Below are 24,686 nucleotides of genomic sequence, written 5' to 3'. Positions count from 1 at the left end.
CGTTGAATGAGTTTTACAATCCCCATCTAACTGCTGCTTCTCATCTGTACAAGGGTAAATTTGGTTCCTCCTCTCCAGGAACACACTAAGAACTTGTATGTCCATCAGGTTCCATCTCAACAGTAGCAACCAAGCAATGAGGGGAATTAAAACCAAGCGAAACCCCAAACAAAACACATCACAGACATCAAACTAACACAATAAAGACATCACTTTCCCCCCTCCCCTCCTACACAAGGAAGCATTACACTATTCAAACCCCAAGTCAGAGAAGGCAATTCAAGACAGCTCCTCCCAGGATCCCCCTGATGATCTGCCCACTTTGCCAAACACTGGATTTGCTTCCAGCCAGGCCTGGCAACTCTCCACCCACGAACATGTACATTTGGATGCATAGCGGTTCTAGCATGTCACGCTCATGGGCATTTGGCCCATGGAACGCTCTGTTTCCCAATCTATAAGTACATGAAATATAAGACTAAGTAAAATCTGAGACACTGTGGAAACTGATGAGGGCTTGAATGAGCTCCTGGAATAAAACTTGAGCCCCTCCCCATCCAGAGCTGTATTTTTAGGAAGCCGATTGAGAAATGTTTTCCTTGCTCCATTTCCATGTTTACTGGGATACAACATTGTTACACTCGATTGCATCAGAAAACATGGAAACAGCTCTACAAATTGATCTGACCACAGGATCCCAGAGGAGTTTGCTCCTTGTCTCCAAGGAGTTTCCCCAGCATAAACAATGTCAAATACAAGGCAGCCCTGAGAGAGTTAGTGTTTCCCCAATAAGCTTCAGAACTACTAGAATATAGATCAATCTGTTCAGTAACTCTGGATGGATTTCATGATGGCATTATTCATAAGACATTGGATACAGCCATTCATAAAGCTATAGAACATATTGGACATCAAAGTGAAATCTGCTGTATTTTAGCAGGAGATCATGTAACTGAAATCATGATGGGAGCAAGAGCAGGTAACACACACGGTCCCCTCCCAGGAGAGGTAACAGTGCTCTGGGTTAGGGTTTCCTAATGGTTATTGGGCACCTACATTCTTCTGCTGTTCACAACTCAGATACTCATGACAGAATAGAATTCAAGGTAACTGATGAGCATGAGAATTGGAAACACAGGAGAGTCAAAGTATTTAGCTTGAAATTGGGATCTCTTCAATAGTCGAAAGTATAAAAACGTACATTGATTTCCACACATCTGAGTGGCCTTTCCATGTAATTAATTAGAAACCAACTGAGTTCCAAGGGAACATGATCCCATCTTAGCCAAAATACCATTTTTTGCCATATAGGCAAACTAACTTTTCCCTGGCCAAGCATATCCTCTAACTCCCATCCCACCTCCCTGCTTCTTATCCTGTCCTCCCGGCTTGCTAGAATTCCTTAGTACAAACGGTGGCTGAAAATGGAATTCCCTTTCCAGAAGAAAACCACCTTCACTACAAAATAATGATGGGAATCATTCTGACAGAGGCACAAAACAAGCAGTCAAATGGCAACAACCAACCTCATGTAAATGAATTAGTATGGAGGGATTTTCAAGCCCTCTGAAGCCCTTTTTGTTTGCAATGCTCAAGATTGACTTGATCTCGTTTTTTTCCTCAATAAAGAGTAAAAACAGCACCACGAGGCTTCAAAGTGGGCAGCCAGGAGCTGTCGTGTCCATTTCCCCACTGCTAAATTGAAGCTTTTTGGCAAAACTGCAGTATTCTGCAGGATAAGTTCTGATTTTGCAAAGGCCATTTTCTATCAGCAAATGATTGTGATGGAAAATTGCCCAGCAGACCTATTCAGCATGTGTGGTAACATTAAATAAGCAGTTAGTCTTTCAGGTAGACTTGCTGTAAGGCTGCTTTTGCCATTACAGGGAACAAGCAGCCTTCCCCATCATGCCCAAGTGAACCTGAGAATCAAGAGGCTTAGTAACAGCAATTCACTGCCTGGTGTAAAGGAAATGAGGTGCTCGTTGTGAAGTCCACTAGGTTTAAAACCTGTGTGGAAAAAGAAAAGGTGGTTCCTTCAAAGCTAGGATGGACCCCCCAGTAAAATACAGGCTGACAGCATCTGTTTGGTAGCGCATTGTGACCCAGGACCTGAAACCACTCAATTCATAAGCGTCCTTGTAACTCAGCATCCCTATCAGCATCCTCCCCATTTTAAGGCTCGTGAAACTGAGGCAGTGATTGAGAGCTGGGGTAAAGCTGCAGTGATTCAGCCACAGCATCCCAAACAGAATCCTGCCCCCTCAGACCCACACCACACTCTGGGGGTAGGAAGAGATGGAAGCGGTTGGCTCATCACATGGCAGCCAAGCCATTCCCAAAGCTTCCCCATGAGAATGATGCCTGAGCAGGCACAGCCCCTGGCAGCAGTGTTCAATTGTTCCTAGAGGCTGGCACATAGGGAGAATTAACACATACATAAAAAGAATGTGCTCCCTCCTCCACCCTGTACGTGGCAGACGGTCGGTATAGACACCGAGATTAACTCCTGCACCTGAATTAGAACAACGTGTTTTGCTATTCTCTTTCTCCTCTTTCCTCCTCCTCTCCACCCCTTTTGCTGTCCTCATGTTAATCTACAAACCAGTAATGGGTCTGCAGGCAGCCTGCCAGGGTACAGCTCGCATTCACCTGGCAAATGCCGGGATCCTTCTCCTGGCTCCCATTAAAACCCAAGACGAAAAGGAGGAGCCAGGAGGTCATTCTGAGCCAAGGCATCCGCCCAGCGTGTCCAGACTTTATAGGAACTGAATTTATGGGAACTAAAGACTTCCATCACTCACTTGCTCTTTCTCTTGCTCCAGAAGATGTTTTAATTACCCTTGGTATCAGTTTTAAAAGGCTGAAATGATGAATATTGATGGCATTCAGTTTTCTGCTTAATAAAATGGAAATTGCATGGGAAAATACACTGAGGCCAAGTGCATTTTAATGCATTAGCAACTTTTGCTTCTGGTCTAACAGCTGAGTGGGAAGTGTTAAGAGGGACTTTAGAACACAGAGTCCCTGGGGTTCTCAAACAGAGCAGTGAAACATCCATCAGTTCATTCCTGCTCTTTGTCCTTCCCCCCAGTAAACCCACTGTATTTTAACTGCCCACTTTGCAGGTTTCATTGAGGAACCTGGTAGTTGTTACTCACATCCTAAGTGCTTCTTCAACTACAACATAAATCCACCAGCAAGCACTCACAGCAGCTGATGTGTGAGGAATACATATGTGCAGCTACAACTTCACTCCTACCCTGTAGCCATCCATGCTCTCAACACTGCCCATTAGCCACAGCCTCTTTTCTGCCCCACACCAACCCCCAAACTATGCTTTCAGTCTTCTTCCAGGATGAGGGTTGGAAGAACAGAGCCTTGAACACATCTCAGTGACCTGGAGTGCTCTATTTACTCATGCAGGTTAGGTGAAGCCCTGACAAACTGCATTTACATGTCAATAAACGTAAGATGGGAACTCATCCCAGTGACTGACATGGGAACAGCTATAAAAGCAGTATGAATAAAGCACACTTCTTCAAACTGCAAACTCCTTGGGGCAGGGAAACAGGCCAGATTCTGCCACTGTTGACTGACTTGGATCACTTGGCAGGGATGTGCATGGGGGCAACCTAGATCTTCTATCTAACACATGCTACTCCAGACCAGGCTGAGATACCTTATTACCATCTCAATTCAAGCCATGGATACTCGTATCTAGCAGCAGAATAGCAGTGCATGAATTAATGATTAATGATGATAGGGTTCTTGGAAACAAGCTTCTAGCCAAGCATCACACTTGCAAATGACTCACTGGAAGTCAGTAAACACTGGTCATTAGCCAGCAGTTACAATGCAAAGGAAGCAGCAACTGACTTCAGTGGATTGCTCCCTCTACTCAGGGGGAATTAGAGATACCCATTGGAATGCAATTACAAAACCAAGGCTGCGGATGGGATCAGCTCACATTGTATCAAAGCTACTGTTGAGCAATACAAGGCATTACTCTGGCACCCAGTTGCTCAGTGCAGATCTCTCAGCTCCTTCATGATATTGGAGACCAGAAAGTGAAGAGGAAGTTGCATAGGGCACCATGTCCAGGGCCTGAAAACCATCATCAGGAATCACATTTGAGCACATAAATAAGTTCACAAGATTTCTGTCCTCCTTCTTGTCACAGATTTTTGTTGGAGCTGTTTGCTCTGGAGCCATGCATTTGAGAGTGCATCCTATTGCTACAACCCACCCTTCCAACACAGAACCACTCTTCAGCAACGCAGAAACATTTGCGCATTCCCTGTGCCCAAAGCTACATCCTCAGACTTCATTCCCTCCTGAAGAATTCCTGACAGAGAAATCACACATGCATTCTAACTTCATTTGTTGGTTGGACTGGACACTACAGATACCAGCTGCAAGTGAAAGCTGTCCCCTTGTGCATCACTATGCTTCTGAGTGCTGATGAACTGATGTTAGAATTCAGTTCAAAACCTAGGGACATTCTGATTCCACTGCCCTCTCAGTGGGTTTGCTGCCTGTTGTATTAACAGTGAAGAAGCAATGTCACCCACCTCCTGAAACTCCCTGTGCTGCTTTCTGCACAGCTCACACTGCACACACAATGTCACACCCTCCACATGGGCATGAGGTGAGGGAGGAAGATGTGGGGGGAGAGTGACTCACTGTGTGTCCAGACTGCCAGATTTGAGCAGAGAAGGTGTCAGACATCACCTAAGAGTGGAAATGAGGAAACCTCGATAAGATAAGTGCAAAGGGACTCGGTAACTATGAAGGCTGAAAAAGCCTGGAAGTCAAAGCTTAAGATGATAAAAGGACCCAAAATTAGGCAAAACAAAGCAAAACTTGACAATGTTAAGCAAACCACCAAAACAAGACAGAGCTACCACGGGATGCCCTGGAAATGCATTGCTCAGTTAATTCATGGGACCTTTCCCCTTTCCTTTCCATACTGGCTTGAAGCAATTGCTCCTTATCTGGTTGGCAAATTAAGAGATTGCTTTATCCATTTTGAAAGAGAATTACAGAACAGGTGAAGAAACTGTTGGTTCTTTAGAGCCTCCCCCAGTCACAGCCGTCACTGTGAGCCTCTGAGAGTGGAGGATGGGACCACAGGGGAGATGACTGTTGATGTCATGAAGAACACCTGCCAAAACCAAGCTTCTGACCACTTGTGGTCATTCAAGATCCCAGGGCACATTTTGCAAGAGTATGGGTGTTAGCCCTGGTACACTGTCCAAATCCAAGCTTGGCTATTTATATCCAGCCTCCCTAAAACACTGCTTGGAGTTTCGACTGGAAAAGTTCATTTTGCTTTTCCATCTGGAACTGTGTGATGATGCAGGTCCAACAGGGGCATGTGGAATGCCATCGGAACGGTGTCCCTGTGGCTGGCAAGTCCTGGGAACAGTTCCCTTTATCATCTTGCATCAGCACTTTCACACCCACAGACTGGAAAAGGTGCTTTAAAATATTAAGAAGTGATTGATTTCGAGACTGTTTTCAGGGAGCCCACAGGCATGAACCAGCCTTAACAGCCCTAACTTCAGTTCTGCTTTCTACCTTGTAGTGCTCCAAGTTAGATACCATCCAGAGAGACCAGAGGTTCTAGATTTAAACTCTTCATTCCTGTATTCCTCTACTGCAGGTGATGATCATCTAGTCCCAACAGTCAGGAAATCAGCACAACCAATACACTGCACATCTCTTAATCAATTTGCTCTCTCCTCATCACCCATCATTAATTCTGACCAGAAACAACCAGCAGGTTGATGGCAGCAACCTTGACAGGGTTACAAACATTGTGCAAAATGAAAGGTTAACTCCAGTGCCCACCAGTTTGTTCTGAGGAGCCCCAGGCATGGGGCTCAGAGTCCAGGTAGATCCTGGGAAGCAGACTGCCAGCTTCTAGGACTTTCCACTAGTTTCAGCACAGCAAAGCAAGCCCTCAGCATTGTGTCTTTTCCCATCATTAAAGCTAAGGTTTTCAATGGCGCAGAATTTAATCCTGCATCACCAAAAGCACATTCATGGGAAAAAAAAATCTATCTCTTTTACCTTTCAAAAACAATAAATAGATAGTTAAGAACTGAAGCTATTCAAATAACGAAAGGCTACGACTGAATACAGCCAAGCCAACTTACATGGTATAATTCCACTCAGATCTGGAAAAGAGATACAAGGAGAAATGTGTATCAGCCAAAGTTAACATTTGCACAAAAATGGTGAGTCATATAAACTGGGATTTCCTCTTCCAGCCACTTGCAGTGTGTCGACCGAGTCAAATCAGATTCGATGCAAGAACTTTCATCTGATACTGCAAAATGTTCAGCTCAGGTAAGACAGGCTTTATCTCAGGCCTGAATTCTTCCTTTGCATCTAGTTTCTAAAATGAGTAAGAAATAATCCTGGCATTCAGGATTCCATCACATGCTATCGCTCAACATGATGTACCTGCTTCCTGATCCTCACTTATCCTCCAAAAAAGCAGTAATGAACCAATACACTGGTTAATGTCCCATATGTTAAAAAAGGAAGCTTCAAAATCATCCTAACTAAAACTAGTTATTCTTCCCCCTCCCATCCCCAAGAACATGAGACAAAACAGCTCTATTTCTCCTTTTCTCTTTTTCATGAGTCCACTGCAAAGCAAGACAGTAAGACAAGAAAAGGAGGAAAACCTATTATCTCACAGAGTTCTACTTCTTCACGTTCCACCATTAAAGTTCCCAGTTTAAAGTTCCCAAGCAAAACCAGGAAACATCTCAGAGAAACCAACAGCCCGAATTTCTTCCTATTCCTTACAATGCACTTCAAGTTCTAAGCTATTTAAAATAATGGAAGGCACTCCAGAGCTATTTAACTTGCCTCCATGCTTAATTCTGTCAAGTCAGTCAACAGCTTTTCACTGCCATAGAAGTGAAACATTACAAAGATCCATCCCACAGTGTGGTGGAAGCTACCTGGCGATGTTAAAGGCATTTAGGCACTGGTCAGGCAACCATCCAAGTCCAGGTACAGTTCATCCTGACTCAGTGTGGGGAGTCCAACTACACCATCTGGCTCCAAGCTTCTATGGTTTTATTATCCCTCTAGCAGTCCACCAGACCTCACTGAGCTTCCCCTGTTCCTCATGCAGTTAACAGCAGGCTTCAAAATAAAAGGGCTTCTTATTCAGCCCCATAGATAGAAGGGAATTATAAACAAACAATTAAAATAAACCAAGAAATCACTGCTGTAAGTGAAGAACATGTTTCAAATGAAACCAAAGCAGCTCCATTTCACTGGGATGCTATTTGTAAGAGAGCTGGATGAAACCAAAACAAGCTGAATTGCTTTGTATTTTCTTCCTGATAGATTGGAAGACATGCCTCATCAGGCTCAGCTGCTCTGCCTCTGCAAGGAAGCCAGGCCTCCATGGGGAAGTGCTGGGCATGGCTCACTTCTGCCTGCCACCACCTCCGAGTCACTCACCAGAAGCCACGCCAAGCAGTAGTACTGCACGCTCCAGAAACAACACACACCAGTAACCCAGGAGGAAGCACCACACGACAACACCCTTGTCTGGAAAATGTGATGGGTAACACGGTGACTGATGAGTGTCAGCAGAAAAGCAACAGGTAATGGCAGAGGGGAAACCATCCTCTGCATCTCTCTCCTCTGGGAGAAGGTGGAATGTCAGAACTGGGGTTCCCAGATGATCCCTTGGTCACCTTCTCATACCTTGTGTAACGAGAGTGAAAGGAATAAAGCAGTGCCTGTTAGGACACCTGGCAAGAAACAGTCAACAGTGAACACAAGGAATGCAAACCTGGCCTTGGCTTTCAGAGATGACTTCTGAAATCAAGGGTACAAACATGAGCATCAATGTAACACAAAAGACTACAAGCTGCTGTGAGACACTGAGGAAGAAGATTCCTTTCTGTCTCACTCTGCACACTGCCTTGCTCCTTAGTAGTTTAGGTTCCCCTGAGTAGGCACTATCCTCCAGAAGCATGGAGTATTTTAGTGCTCAGAATACTGCTCTTGGCACTGTGCAAGCATAGTTTGTATTTAATCCTATCGATATGGAAGGAGCAGGATTTATGGAAAGCACCCAGGTAAATTCCAGGCTTTACTCCCTTAGCTTCCAGTGGTGACTCAGAGCATGGTTTTATGAACTGCCTGGAAAAATCCCATTGGGATCTTATCTGCATCTTTAAGCACATCTTATAAATTTGACCTGCTGTTCCTGTACAGCCTTTGGAACAATGGGGTGATTCCTTTGGGGATTTCAGGAATGACAGTAATGCACTTAATAAAAGAAGGATACCTTTGCCTATGGCACATTCAGTACTCAGACATCAACCTCCAAGCCTCACTCCAATACAGACCTATTTCTGATACTCTTTCTGTTTACATCCTTGCAGAACTCCACTGGGCTATTACTATTTCATTAGCTGTCTAGACTGTCCTGCAGGTAAATACAAGGCACTTTAAAATGGGGATGAACACACAGGACGAAAGAAACAAGAAATTGGCAGAGAAAAACACCCAAGACGCTGCTAACCCGACCTTCTAAAGCACTCGGTTAGGTATTTAAAGGCACGACACGGTTCTGTTCGCTGTAACAAAGAGCAGCTCGCTTCGAAGGACTGGTTAAGGACACAGTTACTCAAACAGCTCCCTAAACCCAACCACAGCGCTCACACCGCCCACAGCTATGAATGGAGGCGGCAGCGGCTGCAATACCCACACACTGCACTGCTCCTGCTCCCGGCTTCTCCATCACGAACCGCATCCATCCTGCAACCTCGTGCTCCTGGAGGCCGCCATTGCCGGCACCACGCCGAGGGGGAAAGCGGAGACGCTGAAGTTGATTGGCTGACGCCGTGCGTCAGGAGCGCGGACCAATGGGAGAAGGGAACGCTGTTGCTACGGCAACAGGAGGGACGCTGCGGCCTAGTCGTGATGGGGCCGCCATGCCGCGGCTGCGGGGGACGGCGATGGGGCCGTGTCTGGGTTACAGCGCATCCCTTCCACAGGCATTTAATGTCTTTCTTTAATGAATTCACTACTTCACACCCCAAAGAATATGGGGGGGGGGGGGGATACCTTTTGGTTTTATTCTGTAGAGAAACACAGCCGTAAATAACTAAATGTGTGTGTGTGCATATGTATATATGCATATGACTACAGCATCGTTTTATTCCAGTGGGTCAGCTTTGGCTTTAATAAATAAAATGCTGTGAAGGGAGGGTGGTCAGCTTGTTTGGAAGAACAACACTGAACGGGTGCGACTCAGCTTTCCCTGGCTTTTTAACAGCTATGAACTGCTTGATATTTTTGGCTTGGCTCTATTATTATAATTTTTTAAGGGTTTTGGGGTGGTTTTTTTTTGGGGTTTTGGTTTTTTTTTCCTTTAAAAAATACGAGGCAGTAGGCTTCCTCCCAAGACACACTCAGGTGGGGCTGCTTCTAACTGCTGCCTTTCCCCTGGGGCACCTCATTTGGGTTAAAAAAGGAAGAAAAAGGGGGGGAAACAGGGGGAAAAGGGGGGAAAATAGAGGGGGAAAAGGGGGAAAAGTGCTCCCTGATACACTCAGGGAGGCTCAGGTCGCTCCCCTGGCTCCCTCCCTGGCTGCGGGGCTGTGTAACCTCATTACATGCGCTGGCGTAGTCCCTCGGATTGGCTTTAAAAGGCTGCAGATGGAAGCACACTGACATTTATCACTTGCAAATGAGGGCCCTACAGTCGTCTCCCAAGGAAGAGCTCCATTCCCTGAGCCTTATTCCAGGGCACTTCCCTGCTTTAGACGGGGGGAGCCTCAGCTGCAAATGGCCTTAGTGTGCTGGGGTTTATTGCTACAGGAGTTGAGCTGCTCCCTCTTGAGCCCCACAGACCTCAGTGGGGCTGTTTCACTTGCACGGTGCCTGCAGCGAGCAGGATTTGTCCATTTCCATGTCACCACTGGGAATTATTGTTCCCGACATTGGACCCTTCTACATAAGGTTTGGTGTGTGATTTGTTCCACATAAAAGCTGCTCTGGGGCGAGCTGTCAGCTCTGAGCTTGCTTTGACTCAGACTGAACTTGGACTCCACAGCGAGTTTGGCCCGACTCAAAGTGATAAACCCAGTTGAGATCAGTGCATCATCAGGGAATGGGTTTGGTTTCTGCTGCAGCTGGTACTGTTTCATTGAGAACTAGTGCCAGCTGCATAGTAAAACATAATAGATTGAGATCATTTAATCTGTGTTATAGAAAATATATTATTATCCTTTTTCAAAGCATTGTTCTCTAATGTATTTTCTCCTTTTTCATTCCATGAAGTTTCTGCAGAGATGGAAGTGAAAAACAAGGGAACAAGCAGCACTGCAAGGGAATATGTATTGGAGTGCATGTCTGAATACAATCAGAATTGGGCAATTCAGGAAGAGTCACCAGATGTAGAAGAATCCATTATCCATAATCAGAAACTCAAGTGGAAGTTGAAAACACCAATTAAAAAAGAAAGAAGGAGAAAGAAAGATTTTTTTTGGTCAGTTCTCAATACTTTTCCAGAAAATATTCCTGGGGGATTTCTGATCCAACAGAAATCAAGGATTAAGACTTTGAACCCTGACGTGCCTGGATTATTCTGCCATGTGGTTTGACCTATGTTAACTCAGTGATAGTCAGAGGGGTTTAAAGAAGCAGTGAATGTGGAGATGCCCTAAGTCAGAATGGCTGACTGCAATAAAATGAAACAGAATATGTGGGACAGCAGTGATAGTCACTGCTTCTGTTGAGTGGGTTTATTTTTCAGTCTGGAAGCCAAGAGACTGCACTGCAGACATTTCTACCTATTAAATGAAATAAAACCAGAACTAAAATCATACCCAGGCTTCTGTCTCTATGGGCACTATGGGGTACAGTGTTACTTATCAATGGGTAGATCCAGCAAAGTTTAGCTTCTTCTGAAGCATTAATGGCTAAATCAGAAAGCCAACCTGGCCTGCATTTCACCCAGTTTGATCATTAGTTGCTTTAACACGAAATATCAGACACATTATGGTCATATGAAGAGGATGTATTTTGGCAGTTCTGTTTGTACAGGGCACATCCCTAAAATTCTGCAGCCAAATGCAACGTTCCCGGTTGTTAATCTCATGAGCACCTTTCCCCATTGAGTCCTCTCTGTGGTTACGTGAAGCACTTTTCCTCTAGCTAAGGCCTGCTTAAGAGAATAGACTTTCCCTGCAAGATCTGAGCAAGAAGTCTAAGGGATCATCTGAGCTTCCAGCTGTTCCAGCTGCCCTCCTGGTGCACCTTCCTTATATGCTCAATAGCAGACAGGTATGAGGCCAGGAATCAGGTTAGTTTGAGAAGCTGCCTTCAGGGCTGGATATTGTTTAGTTGAGGACTTTTTGGTCTTCTTCTGTGGTGTGGGAAGTGATTAATTCCTAAAGATGATGTAAACCTTTTCCTGTTACAAACTTCCTATTTTTGCAGAAGCTCAAAACATAAGTGGTTGCTTTCATCCTCCCCAAACCTCTTCATTGAACACATTAATATCTTGAAGGTCTTTTATACCTAAAGTCTTATGTTTGTTACCAGGTACTGGGATACATATGGCATGTGAGTGATAGAATAAAAGAGAAAATGTCTATCATTTGTGGTATCTTTCTGAATTGAGCATTGATAGCTGGTTTGTTTGGGGAGAGAGAGAATAGGAGAGAAGAGTAGAGAAAGCAGCAGCAGTTTCATTCATGGGGGGATGCAGGCACTGCCAAGTATCATTATGAAAATTCTTCCTTTTCATATGATATTAAACTCTGCTCTTGGCAGGTCCCTTGATGCAGTCAGTGTTTTTAGTGAAAATACATGAGGTCCTGAATTCTCAGTTCATTTCTCATTATATTACTCTGTTAATAGTCCTGGGAAATACACAAAAACCCCAAAGCTGTGTCTGTGCTCCTGCAAGGATCCTTAACTTGATGTTTAGGGTGGCTCTTGGCAATGAGTCTGCTGGAGAAAAGGGAAAAACATGTTTTAAATGGAATGAAGAATCAGGTCTTGATTTTTCTGCATTTAATTAGGCACTGAAATCAAGGGCAGGAGTTGGACCTCATCTTCCTAAACATGTCTGCCTTGCAACCACCTCTTTTTCAAGGGTTTGAGGTTTGAGTCTTTACTGAAGGACTTTAATTTTCAGCTCTGGATTTGATTCAATTCCTGCCCAAATGCAAGATTTTACTCATTTCTTGTAGTCAGCAAAGAGAACGTTGACATGGCTTAAGTGTGGAGTTACTGCTCATTAGGTTGGACCACAATAAGTGAGCAAGTAGGTGTTTCTGGTCTGCCACAAATATAAATTAAAGTGATGTGAAAGAAGGCATGGAAGTGTAACAGACCTCCAGCACCCTCCGAAGAGGGGCAAACAAAACGAATGTGAAGGTGTTTCGCATACACATGCATTACCTTGTGGTGCACTGGGCTAGGAGCAGGCTCACAGTCAGCTATTATGTCTGAAGTCACCGATGGAAACCCTGCAACTGCAATAAATTTATTGCTTGTGATCATGAGCAGAGCTGCAAGAGACTGGATGGTGATTTATGGTGCTGTGCCTATAAATTTTCTTCTTATCTCCTGTCCTGGGTGTATTTCATCTAAAAAGCAATATTTGATTCATAATTATGTTTTGCAAAAAGCCAGTTGGTCATAACTTTACTGCATCAGCCAAAGAAGTAGAAAAGTCATGTAAATCTCATGTTGAATATCGTATTGATTGCAAGTGAACAGTGTGTAAGACAGACCTTTTGACCAGAAATTCTTAGCCCATCATTTCAATTGACAAATAACAATTGAAATAGAATCGTGGCCAATTCCCAGAAAGGCAGAGAATGAAACTGCATTCGATCAATAATGTGCCAGACATTATGTGCCCCATTTTCAAACAGCCATGTCCTTGGAGTCCGGATGCCTCTGGTCATGTAGAACATGATGTATTATGATCAGAGGGCCTGATTTATAGCCCAATGGCATACACATATCCAAATGAGAATGAAGCCTCTGTTGAGTGGAACACTGCTGGTGGACTGTAAAGATCATATTGTAAATGCATCAGACAGGTAAAGGTTGAGAGGCTTGCCTGTCACACAGAAGTGTGAAAAATGAAGAAAGGAAGTAACATAGTTTGCTCAGTGTTGGGCAAGAAGTACATGGCACAGATGGGAAATGATCCATGACATTATGTGTCCAGGCCCCACCTCTGCATCACTACTCTGTCTTCTCAAACTACTACTGAATGTGCAGGTTGCTCTCGATTCTGTTGTCCAGCTGTGTCCTAATACTCCTAGGCTTTGGGCATCCCCATGCATATAGAGAAGAGAGCTGTACTTGCACAGAACTGCACTGAGGTGCACGTTGCTTTGGTCCTGTCTCCAACAGAACAGTGATAGTGGAGCATCTGTCCCAGTTTCTGCTCCCATTGACTCTTGCAAACAGTAGATTTGAGTCGTACAAACTAAACAGATCCTTAAATCCCCCCCCCCCCCCATTTCTTTTTAGCTTAGAGCATGATGGCTGTAGGTTGGACTTTCTGCACTCACAGAACCTCAAGACAACCTCTATTTGTGCCTATCTACAGAACGACGAAGAAAAAAGTTCCATTTTCCACAAATTCCTCCCACTTCCTCCTCCCTGCGGGTGCCTCTAACCACTGCTGTATGTGCAGGTAATTGAAATGGTGTTTGTTTTATCTTGAATAACCTTCTAATTGATTGAGGTGGTGGACAGCAAGGCTCCAGAGTCATTTACATACCTGTGCATGGAGCAGTAATTTCTAGGAGGCTTTCCACTGCCCTTTCCCCCCCCTCTGTTTCCCCCTAAAGAACTATACTTCCCTGTATGTGCATGTTTGCATACATCTATAGCTCTCTCTATAGGTATTCACATTCATATAGATCTCCCCACAGTCCATTCACTCCGGCTGCAAGTGTCCATTTGCTGCTGGTTGAGCTCTTATGTTACCTGGGGTGGTAAGGCTGCTGGCACTCTTCCCTCCACAAGAAAAACAGCCTGATTGGGGAGTGCTTGCTTCTTACAAGGCCTCGATTGTGTGCGAGGGCCGAGAAGGTAACAAATGCAGTTTAATTACGTTGGATGCTTGGTGGCTGCTTTGCAAACCCTGTATTTGTTTTGAGAAGTGCCCCAGCAGCAGCACTAAATTTTGTGTGCATTCGGGGAGCCTCATGCACCACTTAATGCCGGGGGAGGGAAGACGGTCTCATTAACTGGGCTGCTGTCAAGCTAATAAACTAATGGAGAGCTTAAACAAATACAGAGCTAAAGGAAGTAGACATGATGGGGGAAAAATAAAGCGACTAGACATGAAGTCTTGTGACGTGCGTTTCCACCTTCCCTCTAAAGGTGTCCTTGGGCACCCAGAATGTCGCGGATGGAGTTTTACGTCTCATAATTCAAGTCCCCCTTTTAGGAGCAAAGATTTAGCAGATCTATCCAGGAATGAGTAACGAGAGAGGAGCTTTTCCCATCCTGCCCAGAAACCAATTCCAGCTCATCGGAGTTGTTCGTTTTGGACGAGAGTCAGATTCACATTCATAGGACAGAGGGGAGTGGAAAGCAATCAATGTTTAAATCTTCTCTTTGCCAGGCTGAGATGTTACATAAGGTTGAGGAAAATGTTTTATTATCCCAACGAAGCCTGAAGTGTCAGATACTGACAGCTTTTCAGAGACAGGATACTGGGCTTGATGGTCCAATAGTCTGACTCAGGCTGACAGATTTTCTCTTCCACCCTCTCAGATTATTAGTTGTTCTTTTTTGGTCTGTTAGGTATGAGGTGATTTTAAACTAAAAAGGTTAAAGAAGCATACACATTACTTTGGGACTGGGCTGCAAGAAACCTCCCAGTGCTGCTCATTAGGGAGCCCAGGACACATATAAATCTTTTCTCATCTGATTTCTCAGTGTCTGGCTGCCACCATTGCACTGACTGAGATGGTACTTTGCTAATTGGCTGTGGGGTACATCTGGTCAAGCACATTGTCTCCTCCAAGTCCTTTTTGCACATGTTTCAGATGCCACCACATCCTTGTATGAGACTTCAGGGTAGTGTAAGCCCATGGTTTACTGAAGTTTTCAACTCATAGTCACAGAAGGAAGGGGTTAGTGGCTGTTCTACCTGCCTTTATTCAACTCCAGAGTGCTCAGGAGAGCTCAAGTGTTTCTGAATACTGAGTTATCTGACCCAGTGGTTAACAAAATGCAGGGTACTCCGTGTTCTGCAGGAAAACATTTACAAATCAATGTGTCATTGGGTGACCTTTGCTTCTCAGACACAGGTTCGTGCTAAGTCAAGGGAGCCTTTGCCAGCTCATAACTTGAAAAACATCCTTTCAAACCCTAAAGAAAAGAAGTTTTGCATTTGGAGATCTACAGATAACGATGGGGGGGTCACAGCCAGCGTGGGATGTGCATGACTGGGATCACAGGCAGATGTGTGATGCATCAGCTCTGAGCCAGGCTCAGCTTGGAGCAGGCAGGCGATGTTGTAGATCTTCTTGCAGGAGCATTTGAGCTTTCCACTGTTTTCAGTCTCACTTTGAGGATGAAGTATCTGCCCTGAGGGCAGCTGGTTTCTTCGCTGGATGTGATGGCGCCTCGTGAGTGTGACAGCAAGCGAAAGAAACAGCAAGATTTCACGTTCACCTCGGATCAGAAGAAAGCAAACCACATTTAAGTACTTATTTTCCTTTTGGAGATCTCCGCATTGGGTAGTAGTTTCTTTGGAAGGTTTTGAAAGAGAGTGAGGTTGTTGGTTACATTCTTACAGCCCTCCTCATACATTCTGCACGGTGTCAGGACAGATCTCGTAGCACATTACAGTCATGGCTGCAGTCTCCCCTAAATTACATCCTCTGCAACCATCCTGAATCCAAGGATTTCCTTCAGCCGAGTGTGGTTCCCTGTGTTCTTGTGAAGCCTCAAGTGGGAGGCAGAGTCACACAGAGCTGCTCAAGAGATTGTGAAGGAAATCTGTTCTGAAGAGAAATCAAAATCAACATTTTCCAGGAAGAAGGTCGATTTTGAGTGTTTATTGTCATTCCTAAGGTACTTCAGGCTACCTTTTGATTAATATATCTGAATGAATTATCTTGGCTCTGGAAGAGGATTTTGGTTGCCTTTGGTTAATGCTGTGCTATAAGATGCTGAAATACGGCACAGATGACTGAGGCAAAGACATCAATAGTACAGAGGAGAAGCAAAACTTTCCATTTCACTCAAGACAAAAGCTTTCATCTGCCTCAAACTAACCTCTGAATACTTTCTTCCCTCAAAAGCTGAGCTGTTTCAACCCCACATCCCACCCTAGGAGACATGGAGGAGCTGGATCTGCATCCATTACTCACTCACTGCGTAGTGTCGTTTACCTTAATTACTGTGCTCATTATTCACTCATAGTCTTGGGTCACTGCTCTCATCCTCTGCTGCTCTATGCATGCTGAATTCCCCAGCAGATCCATGTGCTCAGCTGAAATACAGTAGCCTGTAGGAGAGGGAATGGGCTTTGGTCAGTGTTCCTATACTCATTAAGGGTCTAGGACCAAGCATTTAGTCACTCTGCAGCAAAGTGCAGACTGCATGATGTCCTCAAAGGGATGATGAAGATTCAGACTGAAGGCAGTTGGAAGCTCTCGGTTGTAATACACAAGCAATAACAAGAACCAAACCAAACGAAAATGAACAAATCAAAACCATCTTCAGTGCAGATAATTTCCATTTTTTCTGATTTAAAAATTGTAAAGGGAATTTAAAAACTCATTTGAATCAGGATATCTGAGATTTGTTACTTGGAATTATTGCTGGACCGTGCTGATGGAAATACTTGGGTTGTTGAGAATGCCTACAGGAAGAATTGTTTGTTATGAATATTGTATTTCATTAACAAGTCATTGTGAAGCCAGTCTCAGTGTCCAAATTGCTTAAGAACACTCAATTCCAGATATTCATCCCAGTGTAATGTGGTTAACCAGATGGATGTGGACCCAGAATCAGATGAGAAGATATGGTTAAGCAGTAAAATAATGGACAATGAATAACAAACACACTCCATAATCTATTGATCTGACACACAACCACCTAATTGCTTTCTTCTGTCCCTAGTCAGTAACTTAGTGCTTTTATCTGCATTTTCTGAACATGGAGACATTTGAGTAACTCTGCTTTTAGTGCAACGCATCCCTATGACATAAAGTGACTTCAGTCATAGCAACAACATGTTCACAAGGTGGTTTAGGTTGGGTGTGCCATAATGTGCTTCTCACCTTTGCCTTTGATGCAGTATGCATCAGATTTTACTGTGGGCTTATTATACATCATCTTTCTATTTTCCTAAGCTTTTCTCTATGTGTGGGGGGGAAGTGAAGGAAAATAAAGAGACTGAGAAAGGCCTGGCTTGAAGGACAGGATTTAACCTGAAGTGAATTTGATGGGAAATCTGTTAGTGTATGTGTGTGTGAAGAAGCAAAACACCCAACTACAAGAGATTTTAGCATGTCAGAATAAAACACATAGACTCCAATACAACTAGCAAACAGATGTTCTTTCCTTTGACTGTTCTTTTTTTCAGTAGAAAACCAACATTTGGAAGCATGCATCTCAGCCCTCCTGAAATCAGTGCATACACTCTGCTTTGCACCACTCACCAATACAACGTTGATCAACGTGATAGATTCAGGGCAGTCGGTAAAAAGATGTTTTAAAGTACAGAGTTTTTCTTCTTCCTTTTCTCTTTTCCTTAATTTCTAACGTGTATTTAAACACGGATAAAGTGAATCGCACACGGATCCAGGATGGAGTTTCCAGCCTGCAAAACAAAGATCAGCATTTGGTATTGCAGTTAACCACAGATAAAACTCAAATTTGTAACACTTCATTTAGCAGAGTATTAACCCCTGGGGAAGTGAATGGGAGACCTTCAGTGAACAAAACTCCTCAGTGTAGAGCAGGTAAAAATACATCTCCACCACTTTTGCCCCTGCATCTTACAATGGTGTGAAGGTGACCAGCCCAGCTCCAATGCGTTTGTTTAACTTGCTCGGAATTAATCAGAGCGCTCTGGGATTAATAATTACTTAATCAAATAATCGCTTCGTGACTCCAACACTATCTTGCTTTTTCCTTCAAGCAGGCTGAAAATAAGAGCCGTGAATATGTAAATTGGAACTGATTAGAGGATTAGGTTTCACTCCCTTTTTTTTCTTATTTGGAATAAAAACAGCCTGCAGATCCCTGTAAGCCAAGCCATGGCTCTGAATTACAGCACTAGCGCCTGTCGCCTGTGATAATTTCACTTCATTAAGTTCCAGATATAAATAGAGAAAGTTTCTTATTTTTTTTCCATGCACCACCTTTAATAAGCATGGGCTGAAAACACAGGGGTTATTGATCCACACAGCTATTGGGTCTTTGCGCCGCTGGGGTAACAGTGAAAGAAGACCAAACACCTTCTACCTGTTGGCTGCTGCAGGCAGGGACAATTCATCTCTGTTGAATCCATTTGAAAGCTTTTGCTGAAACTGCCAGAAAAGCATTGCAAGAATGGAAGTGTCAACCTCACCATTCATAGCAATGCAAAACAAACACGCCTGATAGGCCACGACAGAGAAATGTCAGCAGGACCATGCCAGGTTACCAAGGGTAGATGCCTGATACACCTCTGTAAGGTCATCCCAAAGAACTCAGCTGAACATGCTAAGCAACCTTTGTGCATCCCTGGAAGTCTTCCTAGTTAAAGGACATCCTTTATACACTTTTTCCTGTAATATACAAGACTGTGATTCTTAAAAGCCTCATCCATAGGCCAGGATGTGGCCCACATCCAGGGAGGTTTTTAACCATGACATCCAGGTATAAGAGGGTTTGCATTTTAGACTGTTATACATGCTTGCCTGCAAATCAACCTGTAGCATCCCTGCCACAGAGTAGGGAGCTCACAGCCTCATCAGCAACATGGATTGTTCCTTTACTTTGTGACTTACAGATTGAGTATAGGATATGTAAAGCTAAAAGTACTGTACTGCAGCTCAGAAAAGGCTTCTGTGGCAGAGCAGAATCATTATTTTCTCAGAATTTGAGGATTATGTTCTTTCTTTTAATGAATTTGTGAATGGCAATTAGGTAAGGAAGTTCTTGATTTTGCACTAAAAACACAACTCCCTTTGCCATAAATAAAACAGAAGCTGGAAGGTGGGGGATTGTTGGTGCTACAGCTCTTATGGACAAAGATTCTCCACCATAGATGCTCTGCTTTAATTAGACTGATTTCCATGGCCTGCTGAAAGGAATAATTCTACCAGATGAGACACTAAAGTTCACCCTGATCCCTGTTAGCAGTATACTGTGGGAATGCCCAGGAGCCTCATAATGCCTACAGCCATGCCTATGTGCGCAGTGGGATGGGATAGGATGAGATGGGATGGAGGACATCCCACCTCCCTGTTTTGTGGGACCATTACATGGTCTGAAAACAGTCCCAAACCTACAGCAGGGCAGGTGCTGGGTTTGTTTGAGCTGGATATGCAAACATCCAAGAGCATGGTGCCTGCCTGTGCTGCAGCTACGAGGACACAGTAAAGTCTTGTGAAGGAGAAATGGAGTGAAATACTTGGCTGGATGCTCATATTATGTAAATTCAGGCTTGAAAGCTTTAAGTATTTTCTTTTAAAGCTCACACATGTGGGGCTTGCTGGGTATTCCTGACTGCTGCAGTGGTTCTTGTGGAATTAGGAAGCCTTGCAGCTCTGCAGTAGTAATCTAGCCACTTCGGTTAATTCTTATATGCACCCTGTGGGTTGCGTGTGCTTTGCAGACATTTTTGTGATGGTGATTTTCTGTAAATAATATAAAAAATAGAATTTAAAAGAAAAAAAAAGTAAAATAAAAAAGTAAAAAGAAGGGGAAAAAAGGATAAAAGCAAAATAATTGCTGTGAAACTGCAGCACTGCTCAGAGAAACCCTGATGCATTTACCAGTATGGCCAGGTACTTCAAGGCTAGGTGTGCTCGAAATTGAAGTCTAGGAATTAGAGAACACAAACTTCATTTATTCAGGAGCAACTGGAAAACGGGACTGCGTTTCCATGGAGATGGGGGTTATTTCCTGTCCCACAATCCGAATCTTTTCCACAGGTCCTGTTTCTTTCTGGTCACCCGAAGGTTTTGTTGAGGAGGATTTTTGGTTTTGATCTCAGGAGTTGGCCAAGCTCCAGGCAGAACAATGAAAAAGTCATAAATCACTTTAATAGATATAATAAGAGGGAAAGAAGCAGAAGGGAGAGAAATGGAGGGACTGAAATATGGCAGTCCCAGCACATCCATCAAACACAGAATACTCTTCTTGAGGTACAGGAGAAGACAGCAATTAAGAGCAGTTTAGACCTGCTGTGGTGCTTTAAGAGCTCTCATGCCCAAGATGCTGTTCAGATTTGTGTATAAAATACATCTCTTAAAGTTTTCTCCCAGTTCTGGTGCTAGGGAGTGTTCTGTGCTTAACTTCTATCACGCAATGTTAAGCTTAAAAGGCCTAGAGCTGCTTCACAAAGTCAAGGCTGCTTGGAAGTGGGATTCATCTCATCTACCTTCAACCATCAGAACTAAGGCCGCCTCAACCATCTCAGTAGTGCCTAGGGAAAGATATTTCTATATTCAGCCCCATCTAAGATATTATCTTCAGAAGGTGGTGGCAAAGATCATAGGATGGCTGGGGTTAGAAGAGACCTTTAAAGATGATCTAGTCCAACCATGCTCTCCAAAATGGAGAGCTCATGTAGGTATCAAATGAAACTGAGGGGTAAAATACCTTCCTGAGCTGTGTACAAATAGACAATGCACATGTATTGGTCTCAGAAAGTCAAATAGGTAACAAAGCAATAGTGATACTGCTCATACAGTGACCATCACCTCAGTGTGCAGTTACATTTCTCATTGCAGTGTGGGCTGTTCAGGCACGTCACATTAAGTGTTGTGTCTTACTTACGCATAGCCTATGAAACCTGGGTGTCTCTGCCTGCTTCAACCACTTGCAGCTTCTAGCGATATTAGTAGAGGTCCGTAGCAGGTGCCTAGAAAGACAGTTTGGTTATTATAGTGTGTTTATACCATGCCCCTTTCAGCAAAGATAAAATGGGTTTGTGATCATTTTTAGCAACATACGGAAGACCAGAAATGACAGAGTTTATGTGGGGAATAGTTTGTGTTGAAGACTTTTCTTCTCCTCTCTCCTCTAAAAGCACAGTACACACAGCGTTCCTCCTGCAAAGCTGATAAATGGTTTAGCCATTATTTAAAGTTTGGGGAAAGGCAGCTACAGAAATAACATTTTAATGTATTCCAGATTAGACTTCATGCTATATTTGTAATAAAGACTTGTTTCCAACACTGGTTGGCAGATCACTCATACGGACAATTATCCAAATAGCTATTAGGATACGATTGCGCTCATTTCCAGGCAATACAAGGTTGCCAGAACTCAGCTTGGCTGGCGGGTGGATTTTGGTTTGACTTTTGGAGAAAACCACAAGAATTTGTCAGCCGTCTTGGCCGTAAGGGAACCTTCTTGTCTTGAGGCTATTCTTTTTCCTCTTCAAATACAGAAGGCAAGACATGCTCTCGTTTGGTTTGGGTTCCTCTGTATTTATTCTCTTATCTCTCACCTTAGCGGCCTCAGGAGGAGAAGACTCAGATGCGCCTAGGTTAGGAGGTGAGGGACCTCTCCCATCATTCGTAGAGGAGGATCAGTATGGGAAGAGCACATGTATTCTGGAGGGTGAGAGCTGAAAAGAAAATCAAAGGTAATGAATTTCTTTACAGGGGGAAGGGAGCTTAAGGGAGGGAATACTTAATGCCAAGCTAAATCAGTGTTAGCTGGGAATGGAGACTCCCTCTCTATGCATTATGCTAATGTGTCGTTTGGCAGATCTGAATCATGCTGGCTAGTTTAGTCAAGAGTCGAAGAACACCAACTCCCTCAGAAGGAAAAAGATCTCTTTGTGCCAGGGAACATGTTCTGTGGTGAGATGATGTAATTGTTTAGGTCATAGATGCAGTGGTCAGGAAGCTTTTTCATATTGAAAGATAGGTAGGTCCACAATGGTCCTTGAAACTTCCAGTAGCTCCAACCATTCCCGTTTCTAGAGCTTCGAACAGAAACAGGTTCATTGTGTATTGCCAGTCTAGCGTGGGTGCTGCTTAGGCCAGCAGACAGAGGTTGGGTTGCAGTGTATGTCTCTATCCAAGACTTACAATAGTGCATTTCATGACCTTAAAGAAGGTACTTCAGTGATGATGCTCAGTGTTCTTCCCTTTGTAAAACAGACAATAAATCTGAAATCAAATCAGAAGCATTGCATTGTTGAGATGACATTTATGGAAGATAATGTGCTCCTTGTGACAACAGGAGACTTGATACAAGATCCAAAGCTTTGCTCTTCTCTATTTCTGTAATCAGATAATATAAACACATCACATTAACTGCAAGGAAGTACCAGCATTTCTGATAAATGTCTTTCCAATTTCTGTTTATTGAGGGGATGGCTCAGGACTAAAGCATCTTCTTTCTCATTTCCTTGTCATGAATAACACCATATACTATAGATTATAGTTGAGCAATGGAAACACTGCTTCAAACACAGTCAGGCTGCTGAAAAATCAAAACATCTTAAAGGACAAGAAGATCACAGGCCCTTTGTTAAGAAGTAATTTCAGGATCTTCCCTGAGCTCCAGTTGGGTCTCCTAAAGCCGTTTCTGTGGGGTGAATACTACAACATTTCATGTCTAGAAACCCTTCCTTGCTGGCTGTGCTCCAACACAATGACTGCACCAAAAGGGCTCAGGCATATCCTACCAATGGAGCAGAAAATTGCTTCAAGGCTAATAGCAGTAACACCTTGGCGAGGCAAACTCTGTAATTAGCAATAAAGCAGCACCCATGCCCAATAGGGCTATTGTGCCCCATACACGGTTCTGCTCTTTGGTGCAAAGGGGAAACGTGTGTGTGAGCGAGAATGAGCCTACAGAGGTAATCCCCATCCAGTACGTTAATGATGAATGTGCTGCAGTTGGCATAAAGTGGAACCTATGCCAAGATGAGGCCCTCTTGTTCCTTCCAATCCCCCACCTACCTTCTCCCAAACACCACATTATATTTTTAGCATTTTTATTTTCTTGGAAAAATATATAAACTGCAGTTATAAAATGTGTTTAAACAAATGAAATGGAGCTAGCAGGTGTACAGAATGGCCTAAAATGCTTCCCATGGCTGCAGTTAAAAAACAAGGACTAAACTCAAACAGTTCCATAGTGGAAAAAAAACCCCTGTAGGTGAATATATAAATGTCATTTTGTCACACTGCACAGTCACTTTCAGTTTCGACTCCTCAAATCCACCTCGCTCTGGGTTTGGATCTTCATTCCTCACCCAGATTAAAGGGGTTAATTCGCCCATTGCCATCCATGGGGAAATCAAACCCCAGAAGCGCTACTATTTGACATTCCAGAATCCCTAGCACATCACGTGGAAAGCTAATCTGCAAAGCTGTGAATGCATTCTCTTATTTACTATTTTTGTCATCTCCGTGCTGGATCTGGAGAAGACTTGGGCTCAGTCTGGAGATTATTTATCTTCAAGATTTAATTTTTAGGAGAATAGAGCTGCATTTACAAGTTTAATCAAAAGCAAAGGAGTTCTGGCAGCGCACACGAAAATATAAGCACATATATATATATATATATATAGATCTGTATATATGTGTACATATAGAGAGGATGTCTGTCCAGAATAATTTATAATCAAAATACACCATTAGCCAAGAGACGGGTGGCTATGTGGAGAGAGAAAATAAGTCATTCTAAGTAGAGCTGGAAATAGAGTTTTATATTGTACTTGTGCTGCTTGGTTTGGTGGAAAACCTATAGGAAAGGGAATATTTGAGAGGTTAAAACTGAACAGATTGTAGCTTCTTTTTACCATCCGGATGCTCAGAGAAGTAAATACATTGAATTTTGGGTAAGGCCCATCACTAGCTCCATGTAGCAATTGCTGAGCAACTTTAGCATAGGGAGGAAGTAACATTTGATTCAGCAGTGAAAAGTGACATTTTTACGTCTGGCTCTGAACATTTCTCTCTGCCTACCTAAATGTTGATAAAATGTTTGTTTCCTAAAATAGTCCCCATCTCATAATCTTTTCTTATGCTATTTTTGCCTCAGTTTTTGTTTTCTCTTGTTCGTAATATGGGGAACTGTTTTTCTCTGTATATATGCCATTTGAATACTGTCCACTTGAAACATATCAGGGTCATAGCAAGATATTTTGCTGTCCTGCAGGTAGCAGTTCCATGCTGTCCTTTAAAAAGTTACTTGGAGAAGGACTGTATGAGTTCCATAGGGAGCTCATAGCCCTGGAGGTAACAGATACTCAAAGCAGGTTTCTTGGTTCAAGAAGCGTATTTGATCCTGTTTGGCATCTCTCTTGCTTTGGTTTTGCTACAGCCTCCTAAAACTGGCTTTGTTCCACGAAGCAACATTCTAGACATGAAGCCCCCATCCATTTTTAAGGTTCCTCTTTGCAGTGCTCCATGGGCAGTGTGGTTCTGGACCACTCCAGAGCTCCCTTTCCTTCC

This window comes from Melopsittacus undulatus, chromosome 11, assembly GCF_012275295.1.
Source record: "Melopsittacus undulatus isolate bMelUnd1 chromosome 11, bMelUnd1.mat.Z, whole genome shotgun sequence".
Classification (NCBI taxonomy): Eukaryota; Metazoa; Chordata; class Aves; order Psittaciformes; family Psittaculidae; genus Melopsittacus; species Melopsittacus undulatus.
This window is presented reverse-complemented; position numbering follows the sequence as displayed.